This window comes from Nicotiana tabacum, chromosome 16, assembly GCF_000715075.1.
Source record: "Nicotiana tabacum cultivar K326 chromosome 16, ASM71507v2, whole genome shotgun sequence".
Classification (NCBI taxonomy): Eukaryota; Viridiplantae; Streptophyta; class Magnoliopsida; order Solanales; family Solanaceae; genus Nicotiana; species Nicotiana tabacum.
The window spans coordinates 46,391,575-46,398,716 of NC_134095.1; positions in this window are offsets into that span (position 1 = coordinate 46,391,575).

Here is a 7,142-nt window from a genome sequence, read left to right on the forward strand (position 1 = left end):
ACTCTCGACATGAATATATTTTGTCATGTGGATTGATATTTGCATCCTTGTCTCGTCCCAGGACACTAAACTCATTAAGTTGTCCGTTTAATTCATAGACTAGCAAGGAATTTCCTTTCTCCTTATATTTTTTTCACAGCAGCCCCCTCCATAAGCTTTTTTTTCTTTGAATTGTGTCTAATAATCTCTTTATCTTGGAGATCTGTGTGCCCCCCACTTTGTGGATGAGTTGGCCAACTATTATTCTAAACGTGCCACCTATATGTGGACTTTAAGAGTAACATTTTTGTGACTTTGCTGGCTTTGATGTGCAGCCACGTTGGTGGATGCAATTCTTATCCAATATATCCCTATTAATTCGGTATTGTCCCGTTACCCGGTAATTAACCAATTACCCGCATAATTAAGAATTATCTCAAACTACTTAAAATACTACTTGCTTTTAACATACCTTGTACACCTTACTATCATGGTCATGTAGTACCTTGTATGACACTAGTCCATAAATATGGTGTATTAACGCTCGGCCGTAATTTATCCCAATATGCCAAACTTGAACGAAAAATTCATCTTCTTTGACTTGCTTCCCCTCTTACCTTCACGAATTTATTCATCATTTGTTTAAATTAGCATAATACTTATAATCTCCAAATAATCCTTTTCCTTGGACTAATGTCAATTACCTTACGATAATTTCAACGTACAATACTACAAGGTGCAACATCGTCGTAATTTAATACTGCGGGACGTAATATCAACGTAATATTATGGGGTGTAACACCTAATCCGGACTGAGCTCGATGAAACATTGCCAGACTGAATAACGGAAGGCGAAATATTCATAACCGGTCGGGTATCACGACAAAAATCTCAGAATATATCAATGAGAAACCGACTAATTAGCAAATCATGGGATATTTTTACCTTTTATTGAATTGTACTTAAAACGGGACTCCTCTACTATACTGATTATTTGTAAGGCACATTGTTACATGCATCCCAAGGCAATATAATATTGTTTTCTTTCTGCAAGGTACTGTTTTTCTATGTCAGATATCGTTTGAATTGCATTCAGTCCAAGTGAGACTTACTTTATCAAGGCTATAACTGTTCAAGTCATACGGTTTGAATTTACTTTATTATTGTTCGCTTTAATTATAATTCAATTTATCACTTTGTGTCAAATTAATCCACTTATCCTTAAAACCACTTGTAAATTTTATTGTTATCCGATTTTGAGGGTAAAAAATTTGGCGCCCACCATGGGGCTAAGAAAAATAATGGTTATTTGATACAAACTTCCATAACACACATTATTTTACACTTGTTCTTTGAAGTGTCTCCGATTTTAGGTTTAAGCTCAAGATGTCAAACTCAAAATTCACCATAGTGAGAATAATAACATAGCACCCGATAACAAGGTACCTCCCGTTGACCCCATCGGAATTCCAGTTGCAGACCCCTTGGACGCTAACTCACATGTGGTTATCGACACAAGCCTTCCTGCTGACCCCGAGAATAAAATCCGCAGTGGAGCTCGGTCGACAGCGCAGAATAATCAAAACAATGGAGGAGACAAGATCAATCTACGGATGATCTTCAAAATGTTACAGGCTCAACAGGCAGCGATAGCTTAGTTACAAAACCAAAGCCACACATCGAGCAGAATTAAACCCGATCCACCTCGAGAGGCCACCCGCAGGGAGGAATCGATCACGGAGAGGTTGAATGAGAACGAGTCGGGTACCAACCCCGAGATCATAAAAATGCTCGAGAAGTTGATGAAACTGATAGAATCAGGGGAGAAAAAAATCGAAGCAAACGACAAAAAGGTGGAAACCTACAATTACAGGTTAGACTAGATCCCGGGAGCACCGTCGATACTGAAAGGCTTGGATTCTAAGAAGTTTTTACAAAAACCTTTCCCTCCGAGTGGAGCTCCAAAGCCGATCCCTAAAACATTCCGCATACCCGAGATTCCTAAGTACAACAGAATGACTGACCCAAACGAGCATGTCACTTCATACACATGCACCATCAAAGGAAATGACTTGGAGGATGATGAGATCGAGTCTGTCTTGCTGAAGAAAATCAGAGAGACCCTGTCAAAGGGAGCTATGATATGATATCACAACTTACCTCCTAATTCTATTGATTCATTTTCTATGTTTGCAGACTCTTTTGTGAAAGCATACGTTGGGGATATCAAGGTCGAAACTAGGAAGTCGAACAACCAGTCGCTGATGATTGGGCCAGTCAATCTTTCACCCAAGGACCCAATGTTCGAAGTTTGGTGGCTTTACAACAGTTGAAGCGGAATCTAATAGAATATCCAACTGTCACTTGGGCTGATGTGTATAACCGATATCAATCAAAAATCAGAGTCCAAAATGATAAATTGGGGGATCCTTCTGGGTTTGTTTATCCTGTAAGACCCATCGACAAAATCAAGAGAGATATCAATCGTGAACCGAGGTCAAACAAAGATCGATACCAGCCATATAATAGAGATCGAAGAAGAAGTGGGTCCGGGCAAAGTTCTATACAGAATGAAAGGAGAAATGATCGAGGTCAAGCACTCGAGGACTAATGAGCAAGAAAAACTTCGACAGGCCTATCGGGCCTAAAGAAGCATCGAGGTTATCGGAATATAACTTTGCTGCTGCTATTGTATCAGCTATCGGATGTATCAAAGACAACAAATGGCCTCGAACCCTACAATTCGATCCTACCTAAAGGGACCCTAACTAGATGTTAAAATATCATAGCTCTCATGACCATAGAACAGAGAATTGTCGACAATTAAGAGAGGAAGTAGCCCGACAATTAAGAAGCTAAATAGCAATTATCGACACTGTCCATGACCCAATCGAATAAGTAGGGGACTGATGAAGACGATGATTATGGGGTTCCTAGATCTTTTATAGTCCTCGATGATTACGACGCCATCAAATCAATAATCAAGGAGCTGAAACAAGTCACATTGATCGAATGTCTACCCGATCAAAAGGTATACCTGGGCACAAGGTTAACCCTCGAGCTTAGGAAAAAACTTATTCAATTTATTAGGGCTAACATAGATTCTTTCGCTTGGTCCCATCTTGATATGACATGGATCCCACCGGAGATAACAACTCACAAGCTGAGCCTGGACCCGAAATTCTACTCAGTCAAGTAGAAAAGGAGACCCCAATCCAAAATCAAACATGATTTCATCAAGGACGAGGTATATAAACTCCTTAAAATAGGTTCCGTTCGGGAGGTAAAATACCTGAATTTGTTAGCAAACGTAATAGTAGTCCCTAAAAAGGGGAACGAATTAAGAATGTATGTAGACTATAAGGATTTGAATAAGGCATGTCCCAAAGACTCTTTCCCTTTGCCAACATCGATCGCATGATCGATGCCACGACCGACCACGAGATCCTCAGTTTTCTCGACGCCTATTCCGGGAACAACCAAATACGGATAAGCCCAGATGATCAAGAAATAACCTCTTTCATCACTAAGTACGACACATATTGCTATAACGTAATACCATTCGGATTAAAAATGCCGGTGCCACTTATCAGTGCCTAGTAAATCGTATGTTCAAAGAATAAGTAGGGAAATCAATGGAAGTTTACATTGACGATATGTTGGTTAAGTCCCTGCGAGTAGAGGACCATTTAAAGCATTTGTAGGGAACCTTCAGCAGATTGAAGAAGTACAATATGAAGCTGAACCCGAAAAAATGTTCGTTCGGTGTCAGATCAGGTAAATTCCTTGGGTTTATGGTATCCAAACGGGGAATTGAGATCAACCTGACAAGATCAAAGCCATCAAAGATATCATGGTTGTAAACAGCGTGAATGCCGTGCAAAGATTAACCGGACACATAGCTGCCCTGGGCGATTCATCTCGAGATCCTCAGTTAAGAGTCACCGATTATTTTCTCTACTAAAGAAGAACAACTTTTTGCGGACCCCAGAGTGCCAACGGACCTTGGAGGAACTCAAGCGGTATCTATCGAGCCCTTCACTTTTTCACACACCAAAGGAAAACAAACAACTATACCTGTACTTGGTGGTATCGGAGATAGCGGTAAGTGGAGTTCTGGTTCGAGAAGAACAAGGTACACAATTTCCAATTTACTGTGTTAGCAGGACTCTAGGTGAGGCCAATACTAGGTACCCTCACCTAGAAAAATTAGCTCTCGCTTTTCTAAGCGCCTCTAGGAAATTCAAACCATATTTTTAGTGCCATCCCATATTTGTTGTGACAACTTACCCCTTGCGAAATATAATGCATAAACCCAAACTCTCGGGACGATTGACCTAATGGGTCATGGAAATCAGCGGGTATGATATTGAGTATCGACCTCGAACAACCATTAAATCTCAAATTTTGACATATTTTGTGGCCGACTTTACACGTCCCTAATACCCAAGGTCAAAAAAGAGTTGTTGGTAAAGTCGTGGATGTCTTCAGGGATCTGGACCTTGTTTACGGACGACGCCTCAAACGCAAAAGGTCCAAACTTGGCATTGTATTGAAGCCACCCGCAGGCAATGTAGTTAGACAAGCTATTAGAACTGTGAAATTAACTAACATCGAGGTCGAATATGAGGCCATGGTTGCAGGTCTCGAGCTAGCCAAAATCTTGGGGGCAGAAGTGTTTGGAGCTAAGTGCGATTCCCTCCTTGTGGTGAACCAAGTTAATGGGATATTCGAGGTCAGAGAAAAATGAATGCAAATGTACCAAGATAAGTTGCAGGTAACATTACACCGATTCAAGAGTGGACTTTGCAACAAGTATCTCGGGGTCAAAATAGCGAGGCGATGCCCTTGAAAACTTAGGGTCGTCGGTCGAGGATAACGAGTTCAACTCAGGGGCAGTCGTATAAGTCATGAGATTGGTAGTGGAAGAATGTCACACCGAAATAAACTCTACAAGCTAGACTTGGGATTGGAGAAATAAATTTGTAGAATATTTGAAGACTGGGAAACTGCCCTCGGATCCAAAAGAATCAAGGACCCTGCGTACAAAGGCAGCCCAGTTTAGCCTGTTCGAAGACGGAACCTTATTCGGAAGAATGTTCGACAGCCCACTAGCAATATGTTTAGGACTAGAAAATACCTAGGACGTTTTGAGGGAAGTTCACGAGGGTACCTGCGAAAATCATTTAAGCGCCGAATCATTGGGTCGAAAGGTAATTAGAGCTGACTACTATTAGATAGAATACCAGATCCCTGAAGACGTCCCCGAGTTTTGTCACAATGGTCGTTGATGAAATGGGTGTCATACCTCCTTTTTCCTACATTTGGAAGGGGTATAAGGGAGTTTTTTCCAACTTAAAGTGACAATCGAAATGGGATTATCTATTTTAAATTCAGAGTCGCCACTTGGGATAATTTATGGTATCCTAAGTCACCGGTTCAAATCCCGAATCCAGGAAAGATCGACTCTATTTTACAGTCTGCGAACACATAAATCCGGGTAAGGAATTCTGTTAACCTGGGAGAAGGTGTTAGGCATTCCTGGGTTCCGTGGGTTTAGCACGGTCGCTCAACTGTTATAATTGGCCTGTTATCTGATTTTAATACATGTTTTAGCCTATGGTATATTTTAACTTGTTATCCACTTTTAATTATTTTTAAGAAGATTTAACGCTATTTAAAACACGCCTTGGACCATGCCACGTGAAATGCACCCGCGGTCCGCGACATATTTTATCTAACGTTGTTGAGATTTGGATTTGGGTCACATGAAATGCACACCCAAGTTTAAGGAAGTTAATTTAAAATTACACGCCTAAAGAAACTACGCACTTTCAAGTTTGCGAGGGCCATGGAAAATTCTGTAATGGCACACCTCGATTTCCAAAGAGTCGAAGTTAATTACCCGAGGGCCATGGGCTATCTAGTTTGGTTTATGGCACACCTCGAGTCTAATTAAAAGAGTCGAGTTTCATTAAAGAGGTCCACAAAGGTTTCAAATTATTATCCAAATTTAATTCTATCTATATTACTACAAGCGACCTATGTAAAATACTACACTATCCCAACGTTGAAAAGGGGGAAAGGTTTCAGTTTCACAGTAAATCCAGAAACAACGAACAACCTTTTAAAGGGGACTTGGGATCAAGGGGAAGAAGCCCAAAGTCAAGGCCGAAACACCAAGTGCCACTTGATTCTGGGCCTAGTGCTACAATGAATTCAACAATCATTTATGGTTGCTTATGGAGGCTAGGCTCAAGGTGGAGCCCAAAAGGAAATTCATCAACATTCAAACGGCCCCATGTGGGCCTGAATTAATTCCTCCAAAACCTTGGCATGTATGTATGAGAATCAAAGCCCTACTGAGGCCATAAGTGATCATCAATTACACGAAATAACTTCATATACAATTCAACAATGATACATTAAAGCTACTAATGCTACAATATAAAACTCGACCAGTAAACCATCTTTCAAACCGTACTAGCACACACGATTCGTTCTACCAAATTACAGCCTAGGAACCATATACAAACTAGACATTGTTTTATAAACATGTTGAATTCAGGTTTCATACACTCCACATTAGTAACCTTGCAACCCCCTTTCTAAAGAACATTTTCATCAAAACATATCCTATGGTAAACCTTAATGTTACCAGACTGAACTTTCGAATAGATTTCCAAAAAAAACTTAAAAACAAAAACACTTTCCACCCCTTAAAATATGGCCCAGACTCCAAACATGCATTTATTACGGGCTGATTTTTGCTGACTTCCACAGATTTGGACAGAAGATATTCAATATAAACTGGCCTCATGCTACAACATATCCAACAGTCCACACCTACAACAAACTTCAATCATTTTTTACAAGCCAACATACTGAATTTAAACACCCATTCAAACATAAAAAACAACCTTAAGTTAATAACATAAATAAGCAAGCAAACACATGAAGAAAAGCTAAACTACTGCAGATTAAGGGAGTTTAATAACATAAGATAACATTTGATAAACAGCAGGTCATGAACTTTCAACTGGATCATGTAACTTAGATTTCCCATTCTTACACATCTAGAGGTCTAGGAAGTACCTAAATACATCAAAAAACAACGAGGGAAACAGCCTGAGGTTAGGAAGAAATAGCAGCAGTAGATCAAC